General features: G+C 35.2%; 1 protein-coding gene across 3 annotated transcripts in view; it reads right to left on the bottom strand.

Moving 5' to 3' along the window:
- The window catches only part of ZFYVE9 (zinc finger FYVE-type containing 9), a 131,508-nt gene that overhangs the window by 79,855 nt on the left and 24,216 nt on the right, over positions 1 to 27,437 (bottom strand). For all 3 annotated transcript variants that reach the window (XM_031465123.2, XM_010984753.3, XM_064493588.1), the window contains exon 2: positions 12,521 to 12,626. The gene's annotated coding sequence lies outside the window, so the exon portion shown is untranslated. The remainder of the gene's footprint in view (positions 1 to 12,520; positions 12,627 to 27,437) is intronic.

A 27,437-nucleotide genomic window follows, 5' to 3' on the forward strand; every position in this document is an offset into this window, starting at 1 on the left:
CATTGGGTAATTTAAGTTTGAGTAGACAAATAGGATACATAATCTAAGCATGGTTTTTCTTAAATCTGTTTTTTGTGTTCAATGCTTTACAATTCAAAATCATTTTCATATATATGCCATTTATTTTTATAAATACTGCATATTTAAGCCATCCAATGCTAAGAACATGAAAGAAATTTCTCACAACACACAATCTAGCACATTTAATATACACCTACAATATTTAGCACTTCATGATCATTATATGTAAAATATTAGTAATCAAACAATCAGATCAACTTATAGTGTACCTACTATATGCAGAGCATTGGGGTCAATTCAAGTCTCAGATATCATCCCTTATATCAAGAATCTTATCGTTTACTTAACGGTAAACAATACTAAATGTCTCAGATATCATCCCTTATATCAAGAATCTTATCGTTTACTAAACGGTAAACAATACTAAATACAAACTAATACTAAAATTTAAATAACAAAAATAATTTTAATAACACAGCACAAGAGGCACAAGGTATTAAATGATTAATCTGTCAGACAAAATTAAGAGGTAAGTGTTACAGAGTAAGTACTACAAAAGTTCAACAAATGGACCAGATCATAGTCTGAGTGGTCAAGGAAGGCATTATTTATGGATTTAAGCTGGGTCTGGACGGATGGATAAAATTTTAACAGACATTCTAGATAGGAAGATGAAGAAGTAAAATTTCAAACAGGTAGAGACACACAAGGAGTGATCTAGGAATGGGCAATTATTGAGGGATTTGTGAAATTGGAAAAAGGATTTATTTACATGGGTTAACAGGGGGACACAGCTGGAGAGGTAGACAGGTATCATATTATGAAAGCCCTGGAATAAGAGTCTGAGAAAGGTATTATATATACTTTAACCAATGGTAGCAATTATCCATTATTAACCATAATGAAAAAGAACACAAACTCTAGGACTAGACCATCCAAGGTCTAATCCTAGTTCCCTAACTATATGGCTTGAGGAAGTTATTCAATTTACCTGTGACTTAATTTTCATATATAAAATTGAGTAATAAGAGTATGTACCTCAAGAGTAAATAAATTAACGTGGGTAACACATTTAAAACACTGCCTGGCACATGGTAAGTACTTCATAAGCAATTATTTAAGTTTTTAAACCTTGGCCTTGATCCTTTTATTGTAAAATAAATAATCTAGCAACAGTGATTACAAGGGCTAGTTTTAAGTCCCATCCTCCCTTCCACTAATATTTACTGAGCATCTACTACGTGCAGACCCTATGCTTGGTGCTGGAACACTACTTGAATATACATTTCTTCAATGCACCATGCTCTTTTCCTCTTCTAGACCTTTTACCTGTCTCCAATACACCCCACGTCCTTGCCAAAATAACTCTACATCCTTCAGCTCTTAGCTCAAATATTATTTTCACATGAAGTCTTCCCTGAAACCCTAGAAAAGGTGATCTTCCCTTATAATCTCTCACAGCACCCCCACTTTTCCCTTTATAATTATTATCACAGTCTATAAATATATATTTGCTGGTGTGATTGTCTGATTACTGTCAATCTCTTCTACCAGGCTGTAGATGCTGCAAAGACACCCACTAGACTGTGTTCACCCTCTGATAGCCACAGAACCTGATGTGGTGCCCATTCAATAAACACCTGTGGAATGAATAAAAGAACAGTATTAACAGCTGGTCAAGAAGTTGTATTAAACTCCAATTACAATTATTGATTCAGGTAAGCATCCAAAATGGATGCTAAAACCTTCAGGTAAATGGTTAGTGGGGAAAAAAACTCTCACAGTGCCTCAAAATACCATTCCACAGATGATTTATTAATTCCAAAGGAGAAAATGTATGTGTACAGTGAAAAGATATGGTGGTCACTACCTAAATCAAATGATCAAGCTTCGTATAGTCGAAAGTTTAACAAACGACCATTAGGCACCTCCTGATGTGATGCAATGAGAAGTTTAAAACATCACTTACAAGATATTTATCCCCAAATTGTTTAATCTGAATTGAATCAGGAAGAAACAATTAGACAAACCAAGGATGTGAGGCATTCAATAAGACAACTATCCTGCACTCTTCCAAAAATTCAGCATTATAAAAAACAAGATGATTCTAAATTAAAGGAGACTAAAGAGATTAAATAACCAAATACTATGCATGAATACTATAGCTGGATCCTAGACCAAGAAAATACACATCTATACATACACAACAACAACAAAAGACATTCAGGGGACAATCAGGGGAATTTGGACTATACATTAGGTGATACAATGAATAATCATTTTCTTGGCTATGATAGTGGTATTTTGATTTTGTAGAAGAATGTCCTTACTCTTAGGAGATGCCTGCTGAACTATTTAGGGAAGAAGTCTTCTGTTATCTGCAACTGACTTTTAAATGATTAAAAAGAAAAAAGTATGTGAATGTAAGTGAATGAGTGCTGGAAGGAGAGAAGTGTTCAAAAGAGAGGCAAAACAGCAAAAATTGATGAATCTGGTGAAGGCTATAAGGGTCTTCACTGTACTATTCTTTCAACTTTTCTAGAGGTTTGAAAATTTTCAAAAGAAAAGAAAAAAAAAGTATACCGAGCTGGTGCTGGGAACCTCACTTTGAATACAGAAATTATAGAAAAAATAAATTATTTTTAAAGAGTTTATACAAATTCATAAACAAGGAAGGGAAATATACAAATGCCATTAACCATGAAGAAATCAAGCCACAGTAATTAGTGAGAACTGACGGCTGGCAGTCCACAGGGGTTAACAAAACTAGACAGCAACCTTCAGGCCTGGGATCTGAAAGTTAGCAAGGAGGATGAGAATACACTGGCTGTAAATGTCTAGAAGTTTCTGGATGACAGGGGGCCAGACTGGGCTCTCTGTATAAGGCCAGGTGGCCCCAAGACTCAGCAATGGTTCAGGACAGAATACAGTGCCAATAAAGTCAACCTTCAGAACTGAGAGTTCCTAGCCTGCCCCTCAGGACTGTTAATGATACTGTCTTCCCATTCATGAACATAACTTGGTTTACTCAGCTCTTCCTGTGACTTGTAATAATGTTTTTAATTTTAAAAAGTCATTAAACATGGCACAGTAGGGAGAGTAGAATGCCTGTGACTATAAAAGAGTGGCACAAGGGAGACCTCTGTGGTGACAGACTTGTACGGTACCTTAAACTGCAATGGTGGTTACACAGATCTATATGTGATAAACAGGAAACAACTATACACACATGCTCACAGCAGCTTTATTTACAACAGCCAAAAGGTGGAAACAACCCAAATATCTATCAATACATGGGCAAATAAAAGTAATTTTCTGGTTTTTGTATTTTCTCTAGTTATGTAAGATGTAACCAATGAGAAAAACTGTAAATAAAGGGTACACAGAAACTCTCTACACTATTTTTGCAACTACCTGTGAATCTATAATTACCTCAAAAAGTTGAAACAATAAAAATAAAAGGTAAAAGTTATTAAAAATTGAATAAACAGGGAGCAGGATAAGAGGGCATTGGTGTAACAGAGGAGTCGGCATCAGAGTCCAAGTGCCGTGAAGCAGACAACCTTGTGTGGGGGTGGCCGAGCATAATGTGTCAGAGCCCCAGAGGGAAGAAAATTGTCTATATAGGACACTCCAGCATGGGGTGTTGGTGCCCAAGGGAAGTGAGGAAGGCATCCACATGAAGGTGATGGTCTGGCAGGGAGAGTCAGAGCACAAGTGGGTGAGAAGGGTCCATGTGCAGGAGGGATGAGGAAGAGATTTAAGAGTGGCAGGCCAGAGCCTGTGCTGGTAAGGAACAAGGGAAGAAGACAGTGACAGGAGATAGGTCACATGTAGCAAGATGGATCAAATAAGTAACTACATGAAGGGCAATGGGAGCAAGGTTTCTCACTGTTAGAGAAGAGGGTTAAAATGTGGAAAAAGAGAAAACTAGAAAGAGCCTTGCAGTATTGGTTGGGAATTTGAGGTATCAGTTTGAACTCACGGACTTCAATAAACATACTTATAGCAATAAACATACTTATGTGTTCAATAAACATACTTATAGTGATAAACATAGATGTAAGTGTGTGTGTGTGTGTGTGTGTGTGTGTGTGTGTGTGTGTGTGTGTGTGTTTATACACATATATTCTCTAGTACCACCCACAAAGAATCTTGGAGCAGCAAATCGCTACCTCAATTCCATGTAGCAATGAGTATACCTAGCACCAGATTTGATTTTTAAATATTCTTCACTGAAAAGAACCAGGGCTCCATGGAGAAATGGCTGATTCCAGAGCTGGAATAGAAAAAATATAAGAGCTTTGAAGAGGATGCAGAGAAATAAGAAGCCTCACACATTGCTGGGGGGAAAGTAAAATGGTGTAGCAACTTTAGAAAATAGTTTGGCAGTTCCTCAAAAAGTTAAAACAGAGTTACTACATGGCATAGCTATTCCACTCCTAGGTTTATACCCAAGAGAAATGAAAGCATATATTCAAACAAAAACTTATCCTTGAATGCTCATGGAAGCATTATTTGTAATAGCCAAGAGGCACAAACAACCCAAATATCTATCAACTGATAAATGGATAAACAAAATGTAGTATGCTATATTGATAAAATATGGTAATTAAAATGAAATACTGCTATATGCTACAATATGGATGAATCTTGGAAATACTATGATAACTGAAAGCAGCAGACACAAAAAACTACAGATCACATGATTCTATTTATATGAAATGCCCAGAATAGGCATAGAAACAGAAAGTAAATTAATGAGTTACTAACAGTTGGGAGGAATTGGAGGGAAATGGGGAGTGACTGTTGATAGATACAAGATTTCTGTTTGGGGTGATAAAAATGTGAAATTAGATAGTGATGACTGCACAACTCTGTAAATATATAAAAACCACTGGTGTGTGTATATACATATATATATATACACACACACACATACATATATATACACACATACACTTTAAAAGGGTAAATTTTTTGGTATGTGAATTATATTTCCATTTTTAAAAAGAGCCTTGAATATCTTGTGTGCGAGAAACTAAGGAAATACCCAAGAATGATGGAGACATGTCAAAAGAACATAGAAACCAGCTTGAAAGAGCTTCCACAGACCAAATCAGAGACAAACAGAGCATCAAAATAAATAATGGTAGCAATATTATAACCCACTGACAAAAAAGAAAGCCATGAATCTTTAAAACATAAGTAAATGAGTTCCAAGTGTGATAAGGAATGGGATATTTACTTAGTTTTGAAGTTCCTCTCCACAAAAGTACTTTGCTAATTACAAAAAAAAAAAGTCAATTCAGAGACAAAGCCTGGCAGATGCCACCTTACGCAAGTGATCAAAGTGAACATCAACAGTAAAGAGACAGGCAAGAATCCATGCTCCCTGACAGATTGCAATGGGACACAGCGATGTCCATACTGGGGGAGGCAGTGGGAGGATGGCATGGGACAGGAAGAAATGGGAACTCCCTGTACTTTCTGCTCAATTTTTCTGTGAACCTAAAACTGCTGTAAAAAAATAAAGTTTACTGAAGAGAGATTAAGATGGTGAAGTAGGAGGACAGTGCAGTTCACCTCCCCCAACAAACACATCAAAAATACATCTATATGTGGAACAATTCTCACTGAAAACTAATGAGACTGGCAGACAGACTCTTGTACAACCAAGGCTGTTAAGAAAGATCCACATGGAATCACAGAAGGGAAGAGAAGTGATCAGGCCAGGACCTGTGTGAGGGAGGGGACAGACTCAGAAGAGGAGGAGAATTACATGGGCTCAGAGATCCTCCCTGGGGAGTGAGCAGTTTGAGATGCACCAGCCCTGGCATTTGATACCATGAAGACAAGTCTCCTTAGCTGGTGGGAGGGCCTGTGGGACTAATAGGAGGGCTGTGGGAAGCCTGAACTCCTTTCATGAGAAACATGCTTACCACAGAAACAGGGGGAGAGGGCAGACTGAAACTGCATGGGACACTGGATGGTTTCCCGAAACCACCTTGGTGCACACCCAGCCTGGGCCAAGAGAATGCTCCAGCACTTATTTCACGTCTCAACAAGGCACTAGATCTGGGGCTGCCACAACCAGGAAGAAAAGTCCGCCCTGGGACTCAGAGTTGACCTGGTCCCAGGATCAAGTCTGAGTGGGGCAGTGGCAGCTATTGTTGGTGTGTACTCCGGGAGCACATGAGAAGCAGCCCAGAACTCTGACAGCGACCTCTCGACCACAGCTCATGCCCGGATATAACCAAGAGTCCATGCAGGCCCCAACTGCCCTGTGGTGTGGCTCCACAGCAGGGCAGGGAAAGTAGAGGCTGAAGGGAGTGACTGGCTGTAAAGGACAAAAGGAACTTGGAACCCAAGGTTGCTTCTGAGCAGAGCAAGGAAAACAATTAATGGCACCTGCACAGGGAGCCCATCGGAGACAGCTTGGACCTCCATCTGTGGCTGACACAGTTCCCACTTGCTTCAGCACTATCCCAGTATGGGAGCAAGGGTGCCACTGCTGGGAGAGGGAAAAGCACACACTTACAGGGAACAGAGCCAGCATAGGCACAACCCATAGGGCTTCTGCTTCAGAAACTTTGGATCAGATCCCCACCCCAAGAGGGCAGTGACAGTCATCGAGCAGAGGGGAAGTCCCACTTCACACCTGGCCCCAGTTCTAGCCCCTCCATCTCCTGCCCCACACCCTACCAAGGAGATAGCTGGACTTGTGTCCATGTCAACTTCTGCTCTTCCACCAAAAGCACTGGGCACACGCAGACTGTAGAGGGACACTCCCACATAAAGACACCCTTTTAAGACTGCAACACATAACTGCTTCACCTCTATTCATAGAAGCAAAATAAATAAATAAATAAATAAAGCAAAATGAAAAGGCAAAGGAACTGGCCTCAACTGAAAGGTCAAGATAAAACCAATGAAAAAATAAGTAATGAAACAGAAATAAACAATTTACCAGATAAAGAATTCAAACCATTGATAATAAAAATGTTTACTGAATTAGGGAAAAGAACAGATGAACACAGTGAGAATTTTAATAAGAAACTAGAAATATAAAAAAGACCCAATCAGAAATAAAGAGTTAAATAACTGAAATAAACTACACACTAGAAGGAATGATCAACAGACCAAGTGATAGAGAAGAAAGTATAAGTGACCTGGAAGATAGAATGGAAATTGCTCAGTGAGAAAAGCAAAAAGGAAATCAAATGAAAAAAAGAAAAATGAGAACAGTTGAAGAGATTTCTGGGATAACATTCAGCATAACAACATTCACATATTTATAAGAGTCCCAGAAGGAGAAGAGAAAGAGAAGGTGATCAAAAATGTATCTGATGAAATAATGGTTCTTCAAACCTGAAGAAGGAAACAGATATCCACATGCAGGAAGCACAGAGGGTCTCAATAAGATGAACCCAAACAAACAAACAAAAAGACATACCATAATTAAAATAGCAAAAGTTAGAGAGAGAACTCTAATGGCAGCAAGAGAAAAAAAGTCACATACAAAGCCCTTTTAGGGCTATCAGCGATTTTTCTGCAGAAACTTTGCAGGCCAGAAGTATGATACATTCAAAGCACTGAAAGGTGCTTTCTGGGTAGAGTGCCCTAACACTGCAGCCAAAGACACTTTACCCAGAAATATTATTCTCAGAATAGACGAGATAAAGAATTTCTCAGAAAAGCAACAACTAAAAGAATTCATCAATATTAAACCTACCCTAAAAGAAATGTGAAAGGGTCTTCTATAAGTGGAAAAGAAACAATCTCCAGGAAAAGGAAAATCCCACTAGGAAAGGCAAATACATAGTAGGAACTGAGGATGAGCCATTTACATAAGCATGCATGAAGATTAAAAGACAACATTTGTAAAAGCAAGTATAACTACAATAGCAGTTAAGGGATAAACATGAAGAAGAACAACATGACTCAAAACCAAAAAATGTCAGGGAGGGGAGAAAAAAAATGTATATCTTTTAGTAGGTGTTTGAACTTACCAGTTTAAAGCAAGTAGATATAGTTAAGGTCAACATATATGAACTCCATGGTAACAAGTCAAAAACGTACAATAGATACACAAAAACTAAAAAGAAGGAACACAAGCATATCATTAAAGAAATAATCATCAAACCACAAGGGAAGAAACTAAAAAAAGAAAAAATGAACTGAGAAGAACTATAATAACCAGAAAATGAGCAATATAATGGCAAGAAGTATATACTTATCAATAATTACCTTTTTTATTTTTAAAAAAAATTTATTTAAGTACAGCTGATTCACAGCATTGTGTTAGTTTCAGGTGTACAGCAAAGTGATTCAGTTACACATATGTGTGTGTATCTAAATTCTTTATTTTCAACTCTTTTCCATTACACATTATTACAAGATATTGAATATAGCTCCCTGTGCCATACAGTAGGAACTTGCTGTTTATCTTTTATATATGGCAGTGTGCATCTGTTTATCCCATACTCCCAAATTATCCCTGATACCAAAACCAAAGACACTACAGAAAAAGAAAATTACAGGCCAGTATCTCTGATAAACACAGATGCGAAAATCCTCAATAAAATATTAGCAAACCAAATTGAACAATATATAAAAAGGATCATACACCATCATCAAGTGGGATTTATTGCAGGGATGTAAGGATGGTTCAACATTCACAAATCAATCAATGTAATACACCACATTAACAAAAGGAAGGGAAAAAAAATCACAAGATCATCTCAAGAGATGCAGAAAAAACACCTGACAAAGTTGAACACCCATTCATGATAAAAACTCCCATCAAAGCTGGTATAGAGGAAATATATCTCAACATAATAAAGGCCATTTATGACAAACCCACAGCTAACATCGTATCAATGATAAAAAACTGAAATTCTTTCCTCTAAAATCAGGAACAGGACAAAGGTGCCCACTCTCCCACTTCTATTTAAAATAGTAAGAAATCCTAGCCATAGCAATCAGACAAGAAAAATAAAAGGCATCCAAATTGGAAGGGAAGAAGTAAAACTGTCACTATTTGCAGATGACATGATAGTATATATAGAAAACCCTAAAATCTTCATCAAAAAAACTATTAGAACTAACAAATGAATTTAGTAAAGTTGCAGGATATAAGATTAATACACAGAAATCTGCTGCTTTTCTACATACTACTATCAGAAAGAAAAAGCAGGAAAACAATCTTGTTTAAACTCACATACAAAGAATAAAATACCCAGGAATAAACCTAACCAAGGCATAAAAGACCTATACTTTGAAAAGTATAAAATACTGATGAAGGAAATTGAAGATGATACAAAGAACTGGAAAGATAACCTGTGTTCATGGGCTGAGGAATTAATACTGTTAAAATTTCCACATTTGCAAATGATATGTCCAATATGGGGTTAATATCCATAATATATAAATAGCTCATACAACTCAATATAAAAAAAATTAAAAACTGGGCAAAACATTATCAAAAAGTCTACAAATAATAAATGCTAGAGAGGGTATGGAGAAAAGGAGAGACTTCTACACTGTTGCTGGGAAAGTAAATTGGTGCAGCTCTATGAAAAACAGTATGGAGTTTCCTTTAAAAACTAAAAATAGAGTTGTCATATGATCTAGCAATCCCACTCCTGGGCAAATATCCAGAGAAAACTCTAATTCAAAAAGATACATGCACACCAATGTTCATAGCAGCACTGTTTAAAATAAATAGATAGATAAATAGATAGATTAATTAATTAATGTTTTTAAAACAAAGTCAGAGTGCAGAACTGTTCCAGACAGAAGCAGACTACAGATACATGAAAACTAAACACAACATGTGATTCTAAATTCAATCCTCTTGCTATAAAGGACATTATTAGTACAACTGGCAAACTCTGAATAAGGTCTGAGAATTAGATAGTGGTAATACGTCAATGTTAATTCCCTGATTTGATGGTTGTACTGTGGTTATGTAGGTGATATGTCCTTGTTTGGTGGTGGAGCATGCAGCTAGCAACTTACTCTCCAATGGTTCAGAGAAAAAAGTTTTATACTATACTTGCAAATTTTCTATAAATTTGAGGTAGTTTAAAAAAATTTTTTGAATGCACCAAAACTGCCTATCATATTTTTAATTTCCAGAGCACTTTCTTTTTCTGATCATTTTTATGACATCTTGATCATATTTCATGAATATAATTTCTCACCTCTCCGATGTAATTACCTACAGTATGGTTTGGCATTTTTTTTCCCCCAGCCCTCCTTCTGTTTCCAAAATTACTTCCTCCAAGTTCCTCTTCTGTGTTTTGGTCTCTGTCTTTCACATGGAAGCTTTCCCCAAATGCCTAACATTGAACAAATGAAGTACTAAAAGTCAATCGTAAGCTCTGCATGTGTGGCTTCTCAACTGGGAGGCTTCCACTACATGGTGATTGTGTGGGAACACAGCTATTTCATTGGGAGACTGCCAAATGTCAGTATATGTAGATCTTCTCTTAGGATCCAGAGAAGACTTGTGTAATTTCCAGTGCAGAGCAGAGTGATTCAGTTGTGTATACATATTATTTATATATATATATATATATTCCTTTTCATTATAGACTTTTACAAAGTACTGAATATGGTTCCCTGTACTATACAGTAGGATCTTGTTTTTATCTATTTTATATATAGTAGTTAGTACTGCAAATCCCAATGGACACTCTCTTGAATCTTGGTCTTAGGGGTTCCACTTCTACAGCACTTATCTGACTGCTCCTATGTCACCTTCTCTGTTACTTCTATATGCCGTATACCAATCACAATGAACATGTGTACATTCATGCATTAAACACTACTGAGCATCTACTATACACCAGGCACTGTCTTAGTCATCAGGTTACAATGACAAATAAGACAAAGTCCTTGGCCTAAGGTGACCAATATTTCATAGGAAATGGATGAGTAAACTTAAAATATTAAATATCGTGGTATGTACTAATTGATATATGCACTGGGTACTATGAAGCCAAAGAAGAGGTGAATCCAAATCAGACTGAGGCAAGGGTATGTTATTTGGGGTAGTGTGGGCTAATGTAACAAATATTCCAAAATTTTATTATTGTTGATAAATTATTAGTTATTATTATCAATAGTCTTTGCAGTGGGCTGAAAACTTCCTAAAGAGGAGATGCCTGAAGAATAAGATTTTGCCAGGTGAAGGCAGAGAAGGGCACTCTTTTCTCACGCTCACAAGTGAGAAAGTTAGAGGACAAGAAATACCTTGCCTGCCAGAAAGAGAAAGAAAAATACCATATGAGATGACTCATATGTGGAATCTAAAAAAACAAAAACAAAAACAAAACAAAACCTAAGTACAAAACAGAAACAGACTCATAGACATAGAATACAAACTTGCGGTTGCCAAGGGGGCGGGGAATGGGAAGGGACAGACTGAAATTTCAAAATGTAGAATAGATAAACAAGATTATACTGTATAGCACAGGGAAATACATACAAGATCTTATGGTAGCTCATAGCGAAAAAAAATGTGACAATGAGTATATATATGTTCATGTATAACTGAAAAATTGTGCTCTACACTGGAATTTGACACAGCATTGTAAAACGACTATAACTCAATAAAAAAAAAGTTAAACAAAAAAAAGAAAGAAAGAAAGAAAGAAACAAAGACCTTGCCAACTGCAGACCTGGAAGTTTTGGTGAGGAAGGTACTATTGCTAATAAATGCCTTAGGAACTCAGTCTCCTGCCATACACTGTCAGACCCAAGCCTTTATCTTTGAAGTTTGCATGGAAAATCAGAGAATTCAGCCAGAAAATGCAACACTCCATTAGTGAATGGCATAATTAATTTCTGAAACCAATCTCACCCACACACCTTCCACTCCCACCACCGATTTGGACTTGAAAGAAAGCAAAGATGAATCCTAGTCAGGAAAAAGCCAATGATTAATGATTCCTGTTCTATAAGAATTAATAAAATACTTCCAATTTTCTGCTGGAAATTACTGTTCTTCATAACTAGACTAAAAATACAAAATAAAACAATGTAATTAAATCTGTATTTCTAACTCACTCCCCACCCCAAAATCTGCTTTAATTGTTTATCTCTTGCGTGATTGACCAAGAACTATAAATGGCATTAATTGGGTAGATATAGCACTATTTTCTCTTAACAATATTGCTCAAGTCCATGTTCTTTTTCATTCTGAAATTACCTTTCTATGCTCAAGGCAGAAGTTGACTCTAAAAGGGAGAAGCCAAGTACTGGTAGAGAAATTAGCATTTTGACATAACTCAATAGGTAATTTAAAAATATCATTTTGCTCTGGACTTAAGTCAAATCTTTTTTTTGTTAAACTATACTCCTGATTTAAGAGGCAATGTTATAAATGAAGCAAGCATCAAATATATACATGAGCATTATCTTCTATAGGTCTACTTGTTTTCTGAAGTTCAATCTCTCTTAAGAGAAATAAGAACATTGGTTTTCCTACCTTTTTCCCCTTACACATGTGATAAGGAACAGACTTCTCTGTGCTTACTCATGATGCTTGCTGCACCACGAGCCAGTCCTGCTGATTCAGTATGCTCTATTTGATCCTAAAGAAAAAACACATTGCTCATTAGATATGCTAAAGCAGTAAGTCCTGATTTTCTTCATATAAACCTATCATAGCCAGACAAATAAAAGCAATGGGCTTAAACGATAAATTACAATTACATCTTCAGATTCAAAGACCTGGCCAGCATGGAATGCAGCAACAGACACATTACATTGTCAAAGAAGGCCAAAAGGTAAACATTTCAATGAACAGTTAAGAACTGTTACACTGCACACTTCTTATTTTCAATGGATAATACAAAGCAAAAGATCAAAGGTAGGCATTTTCTACCCAATGACTTTAACTATGTTAATTCATAAAAATACCACTTATTTATATTTCAATACGCCCGCCAAGAATCCAAAGCTAACAAAACTGCTGCTTCAGAAGAATGTCCTCTGTTAGAGTGATTTTTTAATACATACAGAATTCTTAAAATGAGATTCAAAAGCTTCCTGCTGAGATTTTTTTTTCAGATGGAAAACAATTTTTTCCTCTAAATGGAATCCCTTATGATTCCAGACCTCCACTACTTAGAAGCAATAGATTACTAGTTGCAACTAATTAGAATAAAACTAAAATTTCTTATCATCTGTATAAAATATCTAACCTATAATTCATAGCATTTTCAAAACAGGAAAGTATCTTAAAGATGATCTAATGAACATAACTTAATTTTAAAGATAAACTGAGGAACTAAAAGAAATTTTCCTGACATTACAACAAATTTAATTCTATTATCTGATGTGAAACTGATGTGATTACTAAAAAATAAACAAATAAATAAAAGATTATTCTAAAAGGCTGGAAATTCAAGTTTCCAGAAAACAACAAAAAACATAGAATGAAAATCACTGATAAAAGATTTTCCTATCTTGAGAACTTGAAAAAACATGTACATGCTACATACTCTGAGTGCGAAGAGCTGTCAATGCTAAGAAATAGACTTAAATCTATTAGATAAAGGATTAAAATCATATCACATGAAAGGGCTGTATGTGGTAGAAGATCAAAGGTCAGCATGAGGATGAGGCAAAAGTAAGTAACTAATATGTAACTAATTGAATTTTTGTAAACAAATAAAAAAATTTTTTAAACAAATAAAATTAACTATAGATTCAAAGTAAAATCCTGTGTGTGTGGTGTCTATTTTAATGTGTGAGGGAAGTTTAATATTATTATGTAACTGTCTCAAACATCATAGGTTCTTCTTCTGTAATCAGATAACTGAGCTTCTAGTCTCAACTGGCAAAGCCTCAAGCCTGATTATATCTAACTGTCTACATATGCCATACATTCCCCTAAGTAGCTTAAGTGCTTACATGTGGCTAAAGGAAAATCACACAAGATGGTGACTCCTCTCAACTTTATATTTACAACTTCACACTATATTTTTCTTAGTTAATCTACCATCAATCCGGTACCTCACCATCACCTTCTGATTTGCTGGAATCCCTAAATTCAAGGCTTTCATAATTCAATTCTTCCAGACAATAAACTTTAGTCTCCTAGGGACAAGGAGGAAAGTTACTTAACTACTTAAAATTAGGTAGAATACCTATAAAACTAACCACTCATTGCACAGACTTCCAACCAATTTGTTTTCAACACCACACCTCACCTAAGCCTTTAGAGATCCTTAGAGCCTTCACATCACAAGTCTTTCTAAGGTTCTGTGGGAGTACAGAGTTGTTTTTAATCACATCTCCCTCTGCAGGCAAGTAATTTATAGCTTCTTCATTCTAAAATCTTTCTTTACTATTTCCATTGGTTGAAATTTCTCACCCACTCTTATCTCCTCTTCCACTGTTTTTTCTGATCATTTTAGTGGGATTTATACGAAGAAAGAAAATAAAGGAGTATGTGGGGGGGGGGGGTCAGTCCATAAGACTCCATTCTTATCTTTGAGAACTGACACATAATGAAATATTGCATTCTTTCTTGAAGATAGCCTCAAAGTTGCTATTGTCCTAATACATAAATTAAGACACAGTTTAGAAAAACAAAGAGAAGAGATAGAGAAACAGACAGGCAACAGGTAGTGCCTAGCCTCACACAGAACGTACTTTCTAGAGAAGAATCAAATTATCTAATACTTTATACCCAGAATGGGTACTTTATGGTAATGGCCTTTCCACTGACTTTTGGCATCATGGAATTGCTTTTTGAAAGGAACAAAAGAAGTTCAGTAAACAGGTAGATATACAGCATAAAACACACTATAATATGCTTTAAAGTTGCAGACACATAGAAAAAAAAAGAATTTTACAGAACTCCTTCAGTATTCCATTCAATGTTACCTCCCAATGTGAAATTAATAATCACTCAATTCGCTATGTTCTCATAATACATTTACGTCAATAACACTTTTCACATTACATGGTAATTTCTCTCTTTACAAATCTGTTGCACCCCCACTAAACAGTAAGTCACTCAAATCAGGAAGCCCATTTTATTCATCTTTTTTATCCCAAGAACTCAGTACAGTATAGGCACAAAAAAAAAATATATGGGATGATTTAATTAAGTATAGCATATAACAAGGATTCCTAATTTCACCCTCAGTTTAGGCCCTCATCAGTTCTCACCTAGATTGGATCAACATAGTTCCCAAACTAGTGATATTATCTTCATTTTTCTAGAAAACATATCCTTTCATAATCTTACCAAAATAACTTTCTAAAAGAAAATCACATCATGTTATTCTTCTGATTAAAAATCTTAAATAGCTCCCTAGTTCACTTACTTAATGGACATGTCTCTGGACGTCACAATGATGGGTCCTCATTTGTTCCAAACATATTCTACCCAGACTGACTATGCTTTTCTAGCTAAGTGAATGGACCCCCTTCCACCCTTCCCCCAAAGTGTGTAGTTTTGTTAGCAAGGCATAAACATCCCTTCAGAACTTGGTCTCTGCCTCTTTTCCAACCTGTTCTCCCACTACTTCCCTAAGCTCCCATCATATCAAACTACCAGTATTTTTTGTGAGATACTCTAACATGCTGCTCTTATCACTGCACGTTCTGTGCCCATGTTGGACTACTCCTTATTTGTCTAACTTAACGTTACTAAGGTTCAACTCATTCTCAGCTCAAGCTAGAAAGCCCTCCCTGATTCTCTACAGAATGTTTTAGAAAAGTCACCCTATGCTCCCATCATGCATGTCTCCACTAATTCACAAATGAATTTACATTGTGGGTTATCCTATCTACCTTCCCCACTGGACTGAGTTCCCCAAGAACAGGGCTCTGTCTTCATTCTCTGTAACCCAGGGCATAGCACACAGTGTTCAACAAATGTCTTATGAAGAAGTAAATCGAATCGAACTGACAAAGTTCACATTTAAGTAGTCAACCTCATGATGAAGATGTCTTTCTCTCTAAAAAATAAATGTCAATGTGTGTGCGTGTGTGAGTCTGTTTACTGTATGAGAGAGGGTATGTAAGTAAATGGAAGAGAGAAACAAAAAACAAATTCTCTAGGGGAGAGAGAAAAAGTGACAAGGATTTAAGTAACTGGAAAATGTTATTATTATATAAACACAGGCCTTTTGACATATTACCCTTCTAGAGATTTATTTTTTAATTTTTATACAATTTTAAAGGTTACTTTCCACTTAGTTATTACAAAATATTGGCTACATTCTGTGTTTTTCCATACATCCTTGAGCCTATCTTACACCCAATAATTTGTACCTCCCACTCATCTATCCCTATATTGCACCCTGTAACCACTAGTTTGTTTATCTCCCCCATTGGTTACCACTCATTTGTTCTCTATATCTGTGAATTTCTTAATGTTTAAAATAATAAATACTGGGAAAAATATAAATGCTAAATGAAAGAATCAATTTTCAAAATGGTATAAATGGTAAGACTCAATATCTGCAGAAAACCTGTGAAGTCTTAAGAAATATATACACCAAAATATAATAATCTCAATAGTGTTTGGGTGATTTACATTTTATTTATTATTTAAACCTAATTTTTTTTAGGATGAATATATATTATTTGTTAGTAAAGGGAAAGAGGATTGAAGATACTTGAATTTCAATTAATAGAAACCCAAGCTACTTACACTTTTACTTTCAAATATGAAAACTGAAGAAAGAACAAAATAGGAAAGACAAGAGTTTTAAAAGATTATCTCCCTGGAATGTATAACAGAAGATTAAAACTTTCATTATAATATGGAGAAAGTGAAAGAAGAATCATCTAAAATTAAGAAATCCAGATCTTTAAAAAAAAAAAGTAAACTATAAGGAAAAATGACAGGAATAAAGATGTTTAAAATATAAAATACAAGCAATTTACAGCAATCTTTGAAGTGGACATGTTTACAAAAAAGGAGATTTATTATAAAGGTAATAATTTCTAAAATCCTGGCCATAGGTTAAAAAGAAAAAAAAAATGAGGAGAATAAACTCAGTTAAATGTTTCCTATCTTGGCTCTGATTAATACAACTTACCACAGAACAAATTCGGTATCTGTTAAGTAACCAAACTTTTTAGTAGCATTTCCACCAGGGAGTCTGACAAGGAATTAAACTCAGTATGTATAAAACTGCACTCAAAATTCCAAAGGACTCTTTTCTGGTTTCCTATCCTAGCCTAGGCAGGGCTCTCAAGGTAGGTGTGGCAGATTTTATTTCCAAAGATGGCTGCTACAGTATCTCCCATCCCACATGATCTTCTTACAAGAGTGGTAAAATCTAGTCCTCCTTCCTCCTTATTTGGACAAAACTTGAACTAACAGAGCAGAACAGCAGTGACACTACGTAACTTCTAAGACTAGGAGGGAGGGGGTCTTACCTCCTTCTCTAGAAGCTTACTAACGTTTTCTTCCAAACAACATGTAGTACTCTACTGATAAGAAGTGAGTTCTGGTGAGTGCATTTTTTCATCTCATTAATTTTCCAGTGCCAATTCAGTACTCCTTAAAGATCAGTACCCCGAGACTTCGTCTATCTAGCCAGTTCCTTAATTAGTCTGTGCATCATAATCCACCTGGCTTAACAACCGAAAAACTTAAGCACCATTCTAGATACTACCTCTCCTTCTCCCCTACCTCTATATTCACTCTAACACCAACTATTGCCAATCTTACCTTTTTCTTCCCAGTCTTACCTTCTAAATCTCTCATATCCATCCACTACTCTCCATTCCCAGTGCCATATCCCACACCACTGACATCTTTCTGTTGCCCAGATTTTTGCAAGAATCTTCACTAATCTCTCTGCCCCCAGTATTGTGTCCATCTAGTCTATTCTCTACACAAATATGAAACACAAATCTGATTATATTATTTTCATACCTAACACCATTCAATGGCATCCTATTGCCCTTGGAATAAAGTCCATACCTCTATAACACAGCTTTGTCTGATTTGGTTTCTGCTTACCTGTCTAGTACGATACCTCTTTATTCTCAAATTCTTGCTCCATGCACTGATCATCCTGATCAACTGAACTTTCAATTCTTGATATTGCTCATTATCATTCCTCAAAACAGGTCTTCATACTGATACATACTACAATATAGATGAACCCTAAAAACATTATGCTAAGTGAAATAAGCCAGTCACAAAAGACCACATACTGTGTAATTCTTTTTATATGAAATGTCCCGAATAGGGAAATCCTTAGAGACAGAAAATAGATTCGTGGTTGCCAGGGACCAGGGAGAGGAGGGAATAGGGTATGGTGCTAATGGGTATGGTGTTTCTTTTGGGGGTGATGAAAATGTTCTGGAATTAGGCAGTGGTGACGATTGCACAACTCTGTGAATACACTGAAAACCACGGAATGAGTTGTATGATATGTGAATTATATCTCAACAAAATTGTTGGGGAAAAAAACAAGCCTTCACGCATTATTATTTAAGCCCGGAATACTCTGCCCCTGCCACTGTTACTCGACTAATTCTTACTATTTCTCCTACCTTACACACAATATCTTCCATGAAGCCCTTCTGAGCTAGGTCTGCAATAGGTGCTCCTTTGTTCTCATATGTCTTTTATTTCCTCTATCAACTGACTTATGAACTTTTTTAAACTGTCTGTCTCCCCTTTCCAGGCTATTGAGGTTTTCGAGAATAGGGACTGCTTCTGTCTTATTGCTCACTATATCCTGTATATAGCACAATGTTTGGCACAGAGTAAGTGCTCACTAACCACTTGTGATCCAAAGTAAAATAACTAAAGGTCTAACTTTCAAAGTACTTCCACCTAGAAAAATTTTTCATAGAAAATATCCCAAGAGTCACGCTGAGACTAAGATTCTAATGTACTTACTATTTCAAAGTTTATTAATGCCAATGTATGATTATTTGTTTGCATACTGAGAACAATTCAAGCTTAAACCATGTTTTATCAGGGCCTTCTATCTTAATTACAACTCTTCAAACAGTTTCTATTAGTTTGTTGATTTATCTTTAAAGAAAGGAAGTGTGATTCAAGGGTATCTATAAATACAACATTGGAATATCTAGAAAAACTGGGACCAAAATTTCAAATCAACCATGACCAATATGTAACAGACTTGCTTCTCTGATATTTAATCTAAATGGACATTTTGTATAAGTAGTACGTGGAGTTTGATGAAAGAACACTAGCACAGAATTCTGTCAAATCCAAGTTTGAATTCATGCTCTAGCATTTAACAGGTGTCACTGCTTTGAGCAAATTACTTAAACTTTCTAAGTCTCAGTTTCTTTATAATGTGTATGAACACTACACTTTGCAGGACAGTTTCAATAATGAAGAAGAATGTGTTTATATAAAGTGCCTTCCTTATAAGGAGGTGCGATATGTAAGTGCTCAATAAGTAGTAGCTATGATTATTCATCATCAAAAAGCAATCTGTGTGAAAGAAGTACAAGAGAAAAGCAGAATATGATTTCAACCATAAAACCAACCAGCAGACTGGTCTGTTTATACAATTAGTAATCCATTAGGGCCACTGATCAGTTCAAGTCCAAACAATGAAAAGAAATACAGGAACAAAAAAAGTAACCTGATTGTTCAACTTTCTGAAGAGGCTAAGTATATTTGATCCTAGAAAAACATGCTCTGAATAATGAACAACCTCACTCAAAGTGGTAAAAAAAAGAAATAAGATAATCTTTGAGAAGAACTTTATTCCTGCAGGTCAAGACCAAAATACATTAGAGAGCAAGATGTGGGAAGTTGACTTTGTTGCTACCCCACATTCACACGGGGCTTCAATTTCCAGGATATCAATCTGGCATCTTTCACAAACATTGAATTCTTGCTTAAGAGCTATTGGAACCAGGTAGTTGCTTTAACCTAATACAAACTGGAAAAAAGCACAGTTTAACAAATATTGGGAAATGTGGTAACAAATGTATCAAATATACATATGCACCAAAACCTCTAGAACAGCAACTGATTTGAGATTGGCACTAAAACAGGTAAAATGCATAATTCTCAAGTCTAGAGTAATAAGATTCAAGACCATAAAAACAAATTCGTGTATATATGGTATAGGGCCAGAAACTATTCAGATATACATCCTGAAAGTAGCAAATTCATTGTTTGTCCATTATTGGAACCATTAACACCATATTAGCCAAAGTCCATATCTTTAGTTTCTAGGTAGCATACATCTATTGGATACTCTTTGCAAACACTTGCATCTCACCCCGTATACACAGATAAATTTTTATTGCAAGATAAAACACCGCGTTCTGGGCAAACCAATCAACTTAACCAGTTTATTAGCCTGATGTGAGGGGAGTCAAAAGGCACAAACTTCCAGTAACAAAATAAGTAAGTCACAGGAATATAAAGTACAACATGGTAACTGTAGTTAATACTTTTATTGCATATTTGAAAGTAACTACGTGTAAATCTTAAAAGTTTTCATTACAAGAAAAAATCTGTAATTACACATGATGACAGTTAACTAGACTTACTGTGGTGATCATTTCACAATAAATATAAATATCAAATCATTATGCTGTATACCTGAAACTAATATACTGATGTATGTTAATTATATCTCAATTTAAAAAAAAAAAGCTCAACTACCATATTACCCAGCAATTCCAATACTGGGTATTTATCTGAAGGAAAAAAACATTAACTCAAAAAGATATCTGCACCCTTCATCTGCACTGCAGTATTATTTACAATAGCCAAGATACAGAAATAACCTAAGTGTCCGTAAGTAGATTAACAGACAAAGATGTGGTATATATTGACAATGGAATATTATACAGCCATAAAAAGAATGAAAGCTTGCTATTTGCAACAACATGCATGGAGCTTGAGGGCATTATGCTAAGTGAAATAAATTAGACAAAAACAAATACTGTATGGTCTCATTTGTATGCAGAATTTAAAAGACGAAACAAAACAAAAAAAAAAACAAGCTCATAGATACAGAGAGCAAAATGGTGGTTGCCATAGGCAGGAGGAGAATAGTGAAATGGGTGAAGGGTTCAAAAGGTACAAACTTCCAGCTATAGAATAAATAAGTCATGGGATCCAGTGTACAGCATAATTACTATAGTTAATAATACTGTACTGCATATTTGAAAATTGTTGAGAGTAGATCTTAAAAGTCCTTAATCAAAAGAAAAAAACTTTTCTAACTGTGAATGGTGATAAATATTAACTAGAATTATTATGATGATCAATTCACAAGAGTATGTACAAATATCAAATCATGATGCTGTATATCCGAAACTAATGTTATGTCAATTATACCTCAATTTAAAATTTAATCAAGTGATTTTTCAACTTGAAACTCTTCAATTGTTTTCCATTGCACTTAAAATAACATTAAAACTCCTTTATCAAAATAATCTGCAAAATGTATTAGTAATCTCAAAGAAAACTGAAAGAATGTAGAGATGAAACTTTCATTTGAGAAAATAAAATGGTTTAAAGATGTAAAACAAAAACAAAACTCCTTACTCTGACCTTATAAGGTCCTACATAATTTAACCCCTACCTAACTCTCCAGTTTATTCTTTTCTTCTTTCTCTTCATTTACTTCTCTCCATCCACAATGACACCCATTCCTCAAGAGTATCATGTTCTTCTCCATGCTGTTCCTCCTCCTTACATTGTTTTCTACTCTTTTCTTCCAACTTTCTTCTCTTGGCTAGTAACAAACTCACTCAATCTTCAGGTCTCAGATTAAATCTCAATTCCTCAAGGAAGACCTCCTTTGACCCCCTCAGACTAGACTTCCTGCATAGTTCTCTTACAACCATATAATTATTTTGTAACATTGTGAAATATCACCTTTGTGAGGATAGGTTCCATGACTACTTTGCTCACCAAAGAATCGGCACACTTAACATAGCACTTGGCAGGCCATAAATAAATATTTGCTCTATAAATATGTGCTGAGATTTTGTAAATTCACAAATTAATAAATGTAACTACAACAATAAATTTCTCCTATTAAATGCTATACATTTATCAGTCAATCCTCCCAGGCTTCACTGATGTTTATGATGACCTTCAATTTACCAATGTTAATACTTTTTGATCTTTACCCTCTTGATTTCTCTAGCATTTCCATCAAGACTCCTTAAAACCACTGTAAACTTTGCACTTCAACTTCTAGCACATTCAAAGTAGGGTGGCAGAACACTCACTGGCTGAGAACTTTTGCAGCATGGTACGGTAAGGTTCAGACAGTGTACAGTACAATCTGCCAAACTAGAGTTCAATGACAGAGTATATGAGAGCACCTAGAATGTGGACAACTGTTAAGAATATACTGAAATAGATTGTTTCATATATCCTTGAATGTCATTGTATTTCCCAAAAAACTTCCATAAAATAGTTAACAAATCACACTGTGTGTCTATTTATCTGGGAAGGAAGAATAATAGTAATATTTATTGCCCACTTACTACATACCACTTACTATGTACCAGACATCTTTCCAAGGGCGATACAGGTATTAAACCCTTAATCCTCTTAACAACCCTAAATAATAGGTCTAGAAGTAAGCCCTCTAGAATGTACATATACTACAAGCAGGCAGAGATTTTGTCTTAATCCTCCCTTTTTTAATCACTGGCATCCAGAATAGTGTTTGGCATATGGTAAGCACGCAAATATTTGTCAGATGAATGGGGAAATGGAGGCAAAACAAGCTAAGTAGCTTGCACAAAGTCACATACAGTAAGCTGAGCCAAGATCTGAACCCAGGCAATCTGGTTTCATATCTCAAACTCTTAACCACTAGGTATGTATATATTTAGAAACAACATTCCTCCTTCACTTCTACTCTTTGGCATTCAGAAGTACTTGTAGTATAAAAATGCTCCCATCAGCTAGAAGTTGTCCTTAATCTTTTGCTAATAAAAGAAAGAGAAAAAGAAACTCTTGTTTAATAACAACTAAACACTAGACTACAATATATATGAATTTATTAATGCTCCCACTATAGATAATAGTACTGAGAACAGAGCAAGGGAAGAGACACAGACCAACAGGTTACTATAATGGATTTTTAAAATATATACATGCCTACTGTTATAGTATATTCATACATGTTATTTAATGTAGCATTATAATCTACCAGCACTACACAAAGCAGTGTGAAATGGGACATGCATATATACACTTTGATTTACCATTATCTTTTAAAATAGCTGAACAGCATTCCATTATAAGGATGTCTTACAATTTAAGGATCCCTATCAGTGGACATCTAGATGTCTCTTTATTTTTATACCTATACACAATATAATGAATATCTCTGTACAGATATCTGTATACTTTAATATACAATAAATCCCAAAATTTGGAATTAAAGACAAAAGCAGTATACATTTTAAATTTAATAAATGGTGCCAAAATTTCCACCAAACATGCTGAGCTTATATTTCCTACAAAAGTATATAAAAGTTTTTTTCTATAAGCTCTTGTCATTACTGAGTATTATCAATGTTTGCCAATTTCACAGGTAGGAAATGGGACCTGATATTCTATTTTGTATTTTTAATTATGAGTAAAGGCTGAACATCTACTTAGCATTCATATTTTTATTGGCCATTCTATGAATTGCCTATAAATATCCTTTATATATCATGTTTAGAATCTTTGTCCCAGTTTAATGTTTGTCCTTTTTCTCCTACATGGAAGTCATCCATTTTTCTGTAATCAAATTCATCAATCTTCTCCTTCATGGTTTACATTTCACATCATGCTTAGAAAAGCCTTTCTCATTGTAATATTATAAAAATATTCATCCATATTTTCTTTGTTATTTTTATGGTTATTTTTGGTTGTTTTACTCTTTCATCATCTAGAATCTATTTTGGTAGGAAAACCTCACTTTTCTCATTCAATAATATATTTTAGATATCTTTCCAGATCAAATACTTCATTTATTTTAACTGTGCACACAGAATTCTAAAATGTACCTATATCAAAGTCTGTTTAGTTATTTATATTTATTAATCACATAGAGCTTTAAGATTCCTAATACATTTTGCAGATTATTTTGATAAAGGAGTTTTAATATTATTTTAGCGCAATGGAAAACAATTAAAGAGTTTCAAGTTGAAAAATCACTTGATTAAATTTTAAATTGAGGTATAACTGACATATAACATATATTAGTTATATTATCAGTTATTTATAGCACTGATGAGCATTTAGATTTTCCTCTATTTTTCCACAATTACCAAGAATGCTGCCATGTACATGTCTCCTTATACATGTCTCTTTTTAAGATACACATTAAGAAATGGAATTACTGAGTCATTAGTGTGTATCCTTTTGGATACTGTTAAATTATCCTCCAAAATGATGTGCCTAATAGATTTTCATTTTAAGAATTCATTCAACAAATATTTAAATTTTTTTTTGTGGTCGACACTTCTAGAGACTGAGTATACAGCATAACAGTAACCAACCCAGACAAGGGCACTACATTGGTGATCAGAAATGCACGCTCTTAAAACAAAAAACAAAAAACAAACAAACAAAAAAAAAAATGCACGCTCTAGAGACAGGTTGTCTGAGTTCAAATTTGGCCTCAACAAGTACTAGATGTTTGACCTTGGCAAGTTACTCTATCCTTGTGCCTCAAGTACCTTATCAATAAAACAGAAATAATAATAATATTTACCTCACTAGGATTGTTGTAAAGATTATCGTGCCCACCACAGAGAAAATAACTCAATAAAGTTTTCTTATCATTATCACTTAAATTTGCTCTTAACTTTTACTTTTGCCAATGAGAGAGGTAAAAAACAGTATTTCATTATTTAATCATCATTTCTCTGATTACTAGTAAGATTGACATTTAAAAAATTTTTTTTAAATGACAACTTTTTTTTTAACAGAAGTACTGGGGATTGAACTACTACCACTGAGCTATATAACCACCTCCTGACATATATTTTTACCTTTTTTATTTCCTATTCTATGATCTTCTGTTCAAATACTTTGTCCATTTTTTCTGTTGGGATGTTTGTACTTTTCTGAATGATGTGTCTGTTAAATATGATGCAAGTATTTTCAAGCATGACACCTAAGCTGACCTATAAGCTATCAGGTTCTATTTGTAGCCAAGTCACAAGAACAGCAGTCCTGACTGCTATTTTGCTAAGAGAATTTCACGTCCTGCTCTCTACTTTAAAAGATTTCTGATTTCTTAGACTGAGGGGAAGGAGATAAGGAAATACTCTCCAAGCAATGGAAAGTATAAGCTAAAGGCATAGAGACAGTTTCTATCTTATCCACTCTTGTCTCCTAGACAACTGGTATAGGGTCTGACACATAACAGACTCTGGATGAACAAGTATTGTTTGAATGAATGCAAAATGTCCTTACTAGGTTACAAGCTCCTTGTGGGCAAGGATGGTGTCATACTTACATTGGTATCACTCCCACGATGCCTAACAGAGCTTTTACACAGAGCAAGCACTCAAATGTTTTTACTGAATAGATTGCTATCTCTATACCTGCATTAAAGTAGCTGAGGTAATCAACGTAAAACAAGCAATCCCCTCCTCATATAAAGATTACACTCTGATTTGCAACTGCAGATAGCTCTGTACAGAGTCCGGTGTTGTTTGGATCACTGTCTGTTTCAAGTCTTTGTTCTAGAAAAAAAATGCCCCTGGCAGTTACTGTGCAATCGAGCCCATGCCCATCTAGGTGCTGCTGAGACCATGTCTGCACAATATTTCTCACGTTTTAGTCTCTCTCCAAAGCATTCCTTTTTTAATGCCGTAATTTAAGAATGAATCCATTTCAGCACACCAGACACAGCTGTTTGGGGCTCCTGATTTCTCTTCCCACATGTCCTGCCTGGTACAGCTCTGCTTTGTTAAGTGCGCCTAGGTTGGTTACTTTCCAGAATATCACTCTTGGTGATCTCGGCTTATAGTTTCAGGTGAAACAGTGAGACAATGTAGCATAATGGAAGAAGTTCAGGATCCTTGGAGTCAGATGACCTGGTTTTGTGCACTAAGGCAGCCATTTACTAACTATATGACTTTAATTTCCCTAAGTCTCAGTTTCCGTAAGTTTTCAAATGGGAATAATATCAGTAATATCTAACCCACTGGGTCACAAGACTGCAAAAAAGAATCATAAAATAAGATTAAAATGCAGAAATATACAAAGTATTCTACAAATATATACCACTACTATATGAAATAGGGCTCAAAGACTCCACCAGAAATTCACTTCATGAGGGTAAGGAACATGTCTGACTGGGTTTCAGCTGCATCTCCACAGCCTGGCATATTTGTTGAATGAAAGACTAAAATGAAAAGAGCACTCACCAAGGAACCTGATAAAATTAATAAACCTCTGAGTCTTCAATTTGCTCATTTGTAAAGTGAGAGCAATACCACCCATGTCAAAAGATTGCTATGAGGATTAAAAAGAAATAATATAAAAATAATATAACATAATGGATACTTCTCTATTTCCTTCTTCCTCCAAAGCCAGATATACTTTAGGACTTGGTTGTATAAAAGGTAGATACTGTTAGTAGTTTAAGAAGAATGAGTACTGACTCAGATTATTCGAGGGACAGCCAAGGAACATTATGCTATCATCTGCCCTTTAATTCCAATAAAAATTAATACTGGCAAGGTCATTATTAAATACTTTATCTCAGCTATGTTTAAACTGCTACAGTTCACTGTGACTCACATGCATGTACACCCTTACAATGAACCACCACCCCAGTGAAGTTAAGTCTTCTCAGAGACAAGTACATCTTTATATAACCCAGACGAACAACTTTACTCCTAGTCAAAATCATTAAGGCATCAATGCCATATAAAAACAAATTCCATTTACTGGTCACAGGATTTAAGATGGGGACAATGTTATATTGACTTATCAATAGTGTTCACATATATAGCATCCAATCTATATTACACATCAGAATTAAAGCTAGAGTCCCTAATGACAGAGCCCCAAAATACCTGAAGAATAAACTGACAGAACTGAAGTAAGAAATAGCCAATTCAACAATAAAAGTTGTAGGCTTCACTACCCTACTTTCAATAATGGATAAAACTAGGGAGATTAGCAATGAAATAGACAACGTGAACACTGTATGCCATCTAGACCTAACAGTCATTCACAGAACACTCCATGCAATAACAGGACATATATTCTTCCCAAGTGCACATGGATTAGGAGAGCCCTTATGTTAAGCCATAAAACAAGCCCCAATACATTTAAAAGGATAGAAACCACATAAAATATGTCTTCTGACCACAATGGGATGAAATTAGAAATTAATAACAGAAGGAAATTCAAAAATGAGTCAAAATTAAACAAT

The sequence above is a fragment of the Camelus dromedarius genome, chromosome 14 (assembly GCF_036321535.1).
Source record: "Camelus dromedarius isolate mCamDro1 chromosome 14, mCamDro1.pat, whole genome shotgun sequence".
Taxonomy (NCBI): domain Eukaryota; kingdom Metazoa; phylum Chordata; class Mammalia; order Artiodactyla; family Camelidae; genus Camelus; species Camelus dromedarius.